The 10,801-nt window shown below is 39.2% G+C and overlaps 1 protein-coding gene across 4 annotated transcripts in view; it reads left to right on the top strand.

Moving 5' to 3' along the window:
- The first annotated feature begins 6,521 nt into the window (after positions 1-6,521).
- The window catches only part of ypel1 (yippee-like 1), a 30,046-nt gene continuing 25,766 nt past the window's right edge, over positions 6,522-10,801 (top strand). Inside the window, exon 1 of one of the 4 annotated variants that reach the window (XM_032517211.1) lies at positions 6,522-6,999. The gene's annotated coding sequence lies outside the window, so the exon portion shown is untranslated. Of the gene's footprint in view, positions 7,000-7,967; positions 8,020-9,657; positions 9,988-10,801 lie in introns of those variants that run through there. The other 3 variants (XM_032517214.1, XM_032517213.1, XM_032517212.1) reach the window with 3 other exon arrangements.

The raw sequence follows: 10,801 nt of genomic DNA, 5'->3' as shown, positions 1-10,801 counted from the left end.
CTCTCTGAGGTGGGGCGGGGGGGGGGTTTCAACATCACAGCTTTTTAGTTTGGGGGGGTGAATTTGTGTTTTAAGCCAAGATAAACAATTTGTGCGTCTCAAAGGCATTCGGCTAATGCTATTCCTATTCAAGACCTTTGTAGTTGAATGACCGTGATAGACTAGCTGATGTGTTTTTTGGTGCGGCTGTCGTGGTTAGAACTCTGCCTACATTGCACAAACAAGCAACGGTAGATTAGTAAGAATAATCCATCATAAAAAGGTCTTTTGAACTTTCTAACCTTTGTCGCACTGTTACAAGGGGCACCTTGATCTATATCTTTTTTTTTCTCTTTATCGCTTTGAAAACAGAAAAACTGTATTAAAAGAACTGATTTATGCAATGAAATCACATAATCAGCCGCAGACAAAAAAGGGCCAAAAGCCATCACTTGGTGTTGAGGATCTATATTTTAACAGATACTTATTTTAATCCTTAACAAACACACACACACACACACACACAGAAGGCCCAAATGCAATTAAATACATATAAATATAAATTATATATATATAGCCCAAAGAGTCTTAAGCTATGTTAATGACTAGAGTGATGATAGGTGAATCAGAGGAATTTATAACCTGTTCCTGTTTTTGTTTCTGTTTTGTTTTTTTTAACTACAAAAAATGCCTGTTTTCATTTCTCATCGGCTGCAGTAAAATGTCAGGTTGTGTATAAATGCACCAAATTACAAGTGCATTGAAAGATTTCACCATCAACTTCTGCCTTAGCCATGAGAAACCTAAAGGAAAAGTCTGTTCATTTCACACAAGTCTGTATGTACAGTGTGAAAAATTTCATATGGGAGAAAACTGCGTCAGGCTAGGAATTCAGTTATCACACAGAACTTGTTTTGGTCTGGAGGAAATGTTGTCGTGCCTCCTTTTACTTCCTGTTTTGTGATTTCTTTTGTATTCTCCTTCTTCAGTCTCTCTCTCTTTCGCCTTGTTAGAATGATACTGTGCCCTTTGCATGACTGTTATAAGCTCTGTATACAAAGACAACGATGTTAAGTGCCACACGAGCCGGGCAGATCCCCCAGGAGAGCGCCCAGGCTCTCTGTTCTACCCGTTTGTGGTATATCACACTTCCCAATCACACGGTGCTTTTTGTCCTGTTACTTTCTTTTGCTTCAGCATTTCCTTTTGTCTGTTTTTATGTCACTTCCTTTTACCGATTTCAGTCTTGCATGCTAAGACGTGTTGTTGTGATTGCGAATAGGAGAATAACCATATATATCTGTATTTTTACCAATGGCACAGAAACAGCAAAACATGTTGTTTCCTCAACCTGAGAAATGGGATCCAGGCATGATACAGTTGAAAAGGTTGCTCAAACTTAATCGATCAGGTTTTTCATTTCGTCCGCTGTAACATTTCTTTGCTTTAAATTGCACATTTTCACTATGAAAACCGTTGGCATTGTCTGTACCCAAAAAAAAAAGCAGAAGAAATCAAGACCATATTTTCAGTTACTGCTGATTTAAAGGCCCTGAACACCCACACAGGTGTTTTGAGTTAACCTGGCTGATTAGACCTCTTACCAGGACTGTGCCTGTAGACTGATTGACATCTTCCTGAGCCTCTTGGTGGCTTTGTTGCACCAGTTAGGGCGGGACAAATGACAGCGTTACCATTCTTATTGGTGATCTAATAAAATGCCATCTCAGCTCTGGCCCACTTCAACTTAAGCAGAGGACTAATCAGCCAGATCAGCTGAAATCAGCTGTGCGTGTGCTCAGAGGCTTTAAAGACTGTTGAATTTGAAGATTTCCTTTCACGCAAACGAATTAAGACTAACTATGATATATTCAGTATGTGGAAACTTTTTTGGGGGGGAGGGAACAAGCCTGAAGCACCGAGGCTGTATCAACACACCGTGTCATTTCATTAGAGTAGCACTGCAGCATCCAATGATGGCTGTCATTTCAGTTTGTTTACAAGTGGGCCTCAAATATTCACTTTCATCCGCTTCAAACGACATGCTCATTTGGTGATGCGTTGGTGATCTTATGAATGAAACAAGTATTATTCACGACACTAAAGCATCTCGCAGTAGATTAAAGTCAAAATTTATCTGAAAAGATTCTTCAAGAATCTTTCTCTGCTGGCACTTGATGTAAGAAATCAGAGATTTAAAAAAAAATTAAGACAATTTTAGAACTATTGCGCTGCTTCAGGTGATTTTTTTTTTTCATTCTTTTGGACTATGTCTGCGACCTGTGAAGAAGATGGGGAAAAAAAAAAAGTATTGGGCAAGCCACAAACTCATATTTTTATGTTTTAACTTTTGATTCTTATTATAAACTTTCATACATAGAAAAAAGCAAGTCTGAGTTGTAGAAACCTTTCTCTTGAGACAGAGCTGCTCTGGTAGAATTAAATTACAGTGGGCACAGCCAAAGAACCAGTTTGGTTCTCTCTTGTTCTGGCTCAATAATGTTAGACTGAAACTGAGAGAGGAGGCTAATGCTCTGCTGATATGTTCTCAAGCCATAATCGGTCCGTGTGTTGCAACTCTGACCACACCCAACAGTGATGTCACAGCCTGGAGTACACTTCTAAATCACTTCAGCCCGGTTAGAAGTTAAACCGCTGGAGGTCTGCAAAAAAACAAGATTTCCAGATGTTAAGAAGTAAGACCTCAGATTGATCTGTAGATATCACAGCCAGATGGCTGCTGAGAGTAGAAACTCTTTAAGACCGATACAAAAATGGGCAGTTTCCAATAATAAACGAATGATGTCCTTTCAAGGCAATTCCTCTGAACACATTTAAGTAAAATAACTGTCTCAAACTCATACTGTCTATTTTACATCGAAATAGTGTGAACTTGCACACAAGGAAACCTTGAAGAAAATAGAAGTAAACGATCTGTAAAAAATAAAATGTTAACAGAAAATATCATATTTTATATTTAAAAAAAAAAAAATTGTTCAGAGTTCCCTCTTTGCTCGCACCCAAAAAAAAACTTTTTGTTGGTTCCGATGATCGATTTAACTCATCCGAGGACATTTGAAAAATGACCAAACTCCATTGCAGAATTGACCGCTTTTGCACTCTCAAATTTCACCTGATCGTGAGGTAAAGACTATGTCCCAGTGCTCCTCAAAATGTACACGCCAGTCTGTCACACGATGATTAAATGCACTTGCTTCTACAGTAGTTGGGATGGGACTTGTAATCCGAGGTGCCTGTTGGGACTTGACTTACCTGTAGATAGTCTTTTTTTTCTGGGGGGGGGGGGGTAGGTTGAACATGAAGGGCACTGGAAACCTTAATGGGATTAGTTGTATTAAAAAGCTTCTGCTGAGTTCTTTGTGCAACCTGTCTGTCTGTGCCTTTTTTGATAGTCTTGATATCCAAGATTTGATGTGCAGCTTTTGTTCAGTCGGGAATCCGTTTGTAATCGCAGTATACGCTCTTAAAAATGAACACAATCAAGTCTGTGGGAGGGAGGGGTCGTGGGTGGGTATCCTTATCTTTCAGTTATGTAAATTTTAAAGAAATTTGTTGCCACAGCTGTGTGATTTGTGACTGTATTGAAAAGATGAATAGCAAACATTTCTATTTCATGCGTTACCCGTTTTTTTTTTTTTTCTTTTCTTTTTGGGATGTTTTTGTGCAGATATTTTTATTGTAAAATGAATGTTATGTTTCTATCAGACACTAATCTTGTTTGAGTTGTCTCCAGTGGAACTTCTTCACTCTGTATGTTTTGATTAGTATAAACCTTCAATTGTGTAGTTAACATTTCTGAAAGCGAGAATAAAATAAGACCCTTGGTTGTATTTTGAAGCTTCCTGTTTGACCTGCCATAGACATCGTTGGAATTGATTGGTCAGTTTAATTTTGCTGTCGTGTGAAGGATTTGCCTTGAACGAAGCATTTCTTTGCTATTATTAAAGACTGACTGCCACTTTGAAAAACGTGTTTTTTAATGTTTGGTTTTCTTCTTTTTTTTCTTTTCTTTCTGCCATGACATTTAAGTAGACATTCATTAAAAACACTGTATCTTTATTAACATCTCTGTGAAGTCTCTTTGTAAGATTTCAACTGGTAATGGACAACATCTTTAACTGCTGTCAGCATCTATTATTACAGCAAAACAACTTACAACAAAGTATACAATTTCATTCAGTTTAATGAAAAGATTGAAAATTCTTAATAAAAATGTTGTGTGTGACTCCGAACACATCAAGTGTGGCTGTAAATGTTATATTTTGTGTTCTTCAACAGAACCTGCAAAGTAACTAAAGTTACAAAAGAAATGTAGTGGAGTACAATGTACCATATTTGCCTCAAAAATTTAAAAGTGTAATATGAAATACAAGTTGTACAAATACAAATCACAAATTGTATTTAAGTACAATACTTGGGTGCAGTAAATGCACTTAGTTACTTAACACAACAGGAGACGTTTTAAATAAAACCATCAAGAGGATTCAAGATAACAATACAGGCAATAATGTCTGTCCTAAATAAGGAACAAGTCCTGATCAACACACAGAACTGTTCTCTCGGTGGCCGGGTTGGTTCAGTGGGTAGAGCAGGCGCACGTGGATTGGAAGGTGTATGCCTCGACGCAGAGGTCCAGGGTAAGAATCCGATCTGTGACGACTTCCTGCATGTCTTTCCCCTCTCTCATCCCTTTCTCACCTAGCTGTCCTGTCAGTTGTGGCAGTTATGTCAGTCATGCTGTGAAGTAGTTACGTCAGGCCACAGTGTCCTTAAGGGGGCGCTGTCGTACTGGATACCAACATTTACTGCAGTGGGTCAATTGTCCAGTCAGCAGTGTGATTCACAAATTTAATATGGACTTTTTGTAGCTTACAAACCCTAAGAAAGATCGATTTAAAAAAACCAATTCAATCATGTTGATGGATCCTCGTTTTTCTTTTTTTAAAGATGATGAATCCACAAATCGACAAAACAATACAAATGTAAAGTTATTTGCATTACAAATGCTGTACAAAAAAGAAAGTGGATGAAAAGGAATAAACGAGTTTTTAAGTCAAAGTTAAAGTAAAGTTGTAAAATTATTTTAAAGATTATAATTTATTTTAAAAAAAAAACATTTTAACCCTGAAACAAGCATATACATTAAAACTACTGTAAACACCAATATTAAACATCAATCAATTGTATTGATTTTGGAACAGGGTTTGTTTACTTGCTCTTCTTAACCACGTGCTTGCAATGCGGCCACGCATGCGCGCTGTGGGGTATTGTTTTTGGCACGCGTCTGTGTCGGTGGCGCGCACAGCCAAAAACAACCCTAAGACACGCGAGCGCGCTATACAGCGTCTGGCCTTGGGTTGATTGGCTGTGAGTGTATAGCCCCGCCCTCCCTCACAGCGGATTGGTCAGACGGAGATTCTTCTTCTGGCAGATTGGACGCTATTTCTAGAACAGGCTGTGTAGCTAGGCTACTTTTGCCTTTACGTACCTCCTCAAAATATCGAATTTAAGAGAGTTTAAAGATGATGATGAGCTTTCGGGGTTTTTTTGTCCGGAATTAGCAGCTATACAGCATCAAACTGACTTAGCTTCAAACTTTTTGGATGCTATAAAAACTACGCGACAAGTAAAAGCTGAATAGTGAAAGCATAAACATAAAAGTGGTGATTATTTACTTAATTAGCAGCTGATGGCATGGCGTCCATGATTTCTGCCTTTATCACCGGGGAATGCAAATAAATGATTAAATATCCACGTAAATCACGTCGTGACCAAGTAACCTATGTTTAAAGTTTACAAACTCACTTTAAAACCTACACAACTAACCCTGCTAGGTTAAATTAACCCGTGTAGGCTACATTAGCTGTTTAGTTCTCTGTTGAATGTTTCGTGACCACAACTAAACCATCTCAATGACAACTGAGCAACTCCATCCACTGAAGAAGAAGAAGACAACCAGATGCTTCACAAACAAGTAAGTTGTAGCCTACCTTTTTATTACTTGTCATTTTTAATAAAATGTAATTATTGGTTGGGCCTATATAGTAATGTGTATTGTCAGCAGTGTATTCTCGTGATGTATGGGTTAAATGGCTGGCTGCTAACCACATTTCCTTTGGGATAATAATAATGTTGGAGTTGTTCGGACATGTTCTAGGCTACGTTGTTGTTTTTGTGTGCTCAACTCTGTTATTTCCTGCAGCACTTGAAGGCAGCACCCCTGGATGTAACAAACCGCCGCTTTTCTGCACGTTTTTTTTTTTTTTACTTTTGTTTTAGACCGAAAGCAGTTAGCACAATCCAGTCCAATGAGAATGTAAACACTTCCAACAGATCGGAAGGTCTTATTGAACACATCCAGTCGTGTGTGTGTGTGTGTGTGTGTGTGTGTGTGTGTGTGTGTGTGTGTGTGTGTGTGTGTGTGTGTGTGTGTGTGTGTGTGTGTGTGTGTGTGTGTGTGTGTGTGTGTGTGTGTGTGTGTGTGTGTGTGTGTGTGTGCGTGTGTGCGTGTGCGCGTGTGCGCATTAGTCAAAGCGCGCTGCGCATCACGGAGGTAATCCGAGGGCTATAAATAAGGCCGTAGACGGGACAGCTCGGCCTGTCGCTGATGTCGGAGAGGTATAGAGGGATAGAGGTTAAAACCCTTCAAAGAGCTGCAAGCTGCTCCAACATGCACACACTCTGACCCGCCTCGTGTTGGGATTCTACTCAACCGGACCCACGGAGATATCCCGCACATATCCCACGCTTTAACGCAGAAAGTATTTGGTTTTTATGAACGCAGCGAAGATCCACCGAGGAGATTGATGTGTTTTTTTAGACTTTTTATTGGCACTCGGCCCGACCTAGACGGACTGCTGCTAAATTTATGGGACGGTGAATGTGTCTTTATCTTTTTATGCTTTTTACTAATACCCAGACTGCAGCTCCAGCAGAGAAAGAGATTTCCTCACTGGGTTGTTTTGGTTTCCGAGGAGGGAAAGGCGAAGTGTTTTTGGGGTAAGTGCAACGCCAGTGACCTGCTGGAGGACACGCGCGTGTGTGTTTGTCAGAATGATCCCTAACAACTATATTCTTCTACTATAATATCCAGTGTGCGTTTGTGTAGTGAGTTTATTATACTTTTTGGTATTTTATGTTTGTTTCCTCTTGCTCCAACGTTTCTATATTCTATTCATATTTTACAACTTAAAATAGGAGGCTTCATGTGTTTTGTGATGCATGAAGAGCTAATAAACTATATAGTTTATTATGCATTAAACATAGCTACTTCACTATTCCGGTAACAATCTAATGATTTCATAATACTCTGTGATATTCCTCCAGAAACTTTCAGAGTGGTATTTATTATGATTTGTTTATTCCCTGCTCCTCTAGGATGACAATTACATAGGATTTATATAGTCAAATTGTAGGCCCATAATAACCCGTTTTATATTAATTATAAGGTTACAGTCTCCTGTCTTTAATGAGACACGTTTTGCAATTTGATCCTCTAGTTACATTCAAGAGCAAAACCCTCGATGTCCAGCTGCTTTCAGCTGATAATGTGCTCTATCTCCGTTATCATCATCATCATCATCATCATCACCACCATCATCATCACCATCATCATCATCATCATCATACGTGCGCCTTTGTGGCTGCAGATCTCGGTCAGTTTTGGGGGGCTTATGATACCACGTGAACAGGCGACAACAACACAGTGAAAATGACGGATTTCATAATGCTCACGCGCGCACAGCCTGCACCTCTGAGGGCAGCTGCAGTGTTGTGTTTACGTGCATCCATACGGCGAAGCAACACATTTGAGGGTTATTGCAACATAACGCACCATAAACCCTGCTGTGATGTCAGCATGTATTGTTTTAATGAAAGACCGAAAACAAAACAGTCCGTGAGTTGTTGTTGTTGTTGTTGTTGTTGTTGTTGTTGTTGTTGTTGTTTAGTCTTGAAGCACACGCGCGTCCTTACATCAGGACAGCAAGGATAGGACGAAGGCAGGATTTTGTTATGGAGGTAGGAACCAGACTACTGTTTAATTGGAGGCCTTTTTATATTTAATGTCATCATTCATGGCATTATATGTCAGATGTGGATCTGTCCAATGTCAGGATGATGCAGTACTGACACATAAACAGTGCAGCAGGAGGAGGAGGGGTGGTGGGGGTCTGAGGAGGAGGAGGTGGTGGGGGGGGGGGGGGGGGGGGGGCTGTGGGCAATCATGGCTGCTGTTTTGTTTTTAAATCTACAAAATATAATACGAATTTCCGCTTTGTCCATGTCAAAGTCTAAATAAATACTTGAGGAATGCATTGATCTGTTTCTAACATGAACTGACAGGGGCAGGCTTGTTTTGGCTCAGAGAGCTGTGGATGTTTTTAAGGAATAATCATCATATAATCCTAAATTGTCAGTTAGGACTTTTCTGGTGTTTCATCTCCCACATGGTGTAGGAATAAAATCAAATTTGTGTGTTTTGTTGGTTTTGACATCCTATTATACATGTCATTTCTTTAAAGGATTTTAACCCGCAGTGCTACTTAATCATTGCACAAATATGTATCATGCATTTGGTATTTTGAGTGGAAAATGTGTCAAAAACGTGTGGAAACCAAAAGTGACTGCCTGTAATGAATACAGAGAGCTGCAGGTGGAAAACCGACCATAACAAACAAAAACATATTATTTTTCATATCAGAGAAAGAAGAGTCCGATTCATATTCTCATCTTGTATTTATTTACACATCCGGGTATCTGCTCGCTCCCACCTCCTGTATGTGGTGCGTTCATGCCACATGGGAAATAAGCAATATTGCAACAACAGAACAATAACTTTCAGAGCTTTGAGCTCTGAAACCAAAAATATATGATTGCTTGTTTATGATAAACAATAATAGTTTGAGTTGCCATAGTCCACAACCTCAAGCCTGTCTTATTACACATTTGACACAGATGATATTTAATTTCTAGAAAGCATACAATATGTTTTACAAGGCCCAATCTGAGCAAAAACATAAATCTAAACTAAAAAAATCAAGCTATTGACAAAATAATTTAAAGTTTGTTGATCCTATGCATCGAAACAGACGTGCCACAGCAGCAAAAGTAAGTAGAAAAACAGATGTGTAGATAAGTAACCTTAGAAACTAGAATACATATGTTTACTTACTTTAAACCCTAAAAATTGTCAAAAACAAAAAGGTACTAAATGAATACTATATACACCATACATGAATAGTAACTACAAAGTGTATTGACACAGACAAAGGTTAAAGTTTATTTATTTGTTGTTTTACAATTCAGTGTTGCAGAATGAAATGTAAGCTGTAGCTCATTCACGCTACTCACACAGAACATATTTACAAATATTCAAATTAGAATTAAATTAAAACACTATACAGCTGCCTATTCATACACTTCTATATGTAAACTATAGATATACACGTGTGCGCAAGTGGAGATGAGAGAAAGCTATAGAATAGAAAAATTGCAAAAAATGTAAAAACATAAATAAAAGTTGAATTATAAAGTAACTCCAAATAAAACATGAAATTAATGGAACGCTAAAAAGTACAGAAACAAAACATTTCATTTTCACCTGAGCCCATTCTCAACCTGGTTTCCATCTTTCCCATGGGAGCCTGAAGGCAGCGCGGCCACTCATTGGCCATCCATGGCTTTCAATCACAGTTCCATCTCCCTCCCACGTGGTGACGTTTCCGCACCGAAGTAACCATGCCAGTCCATTACGCACACAAAAGACACAACAAAAGCCTGTGTTGGGGAAAAAATGAGATCCGTCAGCACCCAAAGGACACAACAATAAGTTCCTATCTGGCAGCATCACACATGGACCAGAGCCTGGGACGACGACAATCATTTATTTAACTTAAAAAAAAAACAACAAACTGAAAAACATCTCTGTCTTTCTTCAGCAAGCATATTTCCATCAATGCTGCGTTTTGCTCAGATCTGATCCAGGTGGTGAGTACAGCAGCAGGGCAATCTTTACCTCCGAAAACCTGTCGTGCTGGATTCACAGACTGCATCAGGCTCGGGAAAAAACAAAAACAAACAAAAAACAACCAGACACAGCGACACTGTTGCACTTGGGCGGTCGGCGTTGCTCTTTGTGGGGGATGAACACATTTTAGGAGAGGAGAGGGGGTTGCAAAAGCCTGTCATGTCAAGATTAACTTATTTAGAATATAGAAATGATGGTAAAAACGCATGCTGTGTTAAATGGCTTATTTTCTCGGGTTAGATTCAGTGGCGAGTGGAGCGAGTCTTTTGTCTGGACACTTCTTCCTGTTAGTGGTTACCACAGACGCACATTGTGCTGCCTCTTTGTTTTCACTTTGCTCAGTTTGAGTATCAGCTGTTCCTGCTGTGTTACTGTATCTCCTGTTTTGTTTTCTAATTTTCTTTTGGCCTTTAAATCCAATTTTGAGCTATCACCATGTGACGAGGAAGGCTGAAACAAAGGAGCCATACATTCTAGTGTCAGGAAATTATTTTGGAGGATTCAAGGCATATTTTTAGGTAATTCCCAGCTGTTTTAGTTAAAGAAACAAACGGAGAATGTTAACGTAAGACCATAAAAAGGGACCACAAATAAGACCATGGGCTGTCAAATGCCCTTAAGTGAACAACTAGGTTTTACAAGGGACCAAAACAAACAAAGAAACAGCTCCACGGACGTTTACATGTCCTTATTTGGCATTTATGAAGGAAAAGGGAAGGTGTGTGTGTGCCTCAATGCAAATAACTGTGTGTGTGTGTGTGTGTGTGTGTGTGT

The sequence above is a fragment of the Etheostoma spectabile genome, chromosome 5 (assembly GCF_008692095.1).
Source record: "Etheostoma spectabile isolate EspeVRDwgs_2016 chromosome 5, UIUC_Espe_1.0, whole genome shotgun sequence".
Classification (NCBI taxonomy): domain Eukaryota; kingdom Metazoa; phylum Chordata; class Actinopteri; order Perciformes; family Percidae; genus Etheostoma; species Etheostoma spectabile.
Note: the sequence above shows the minus strand (reverse complement) of the source record. Positions and strands in the feature narration are given on the sequence as shown.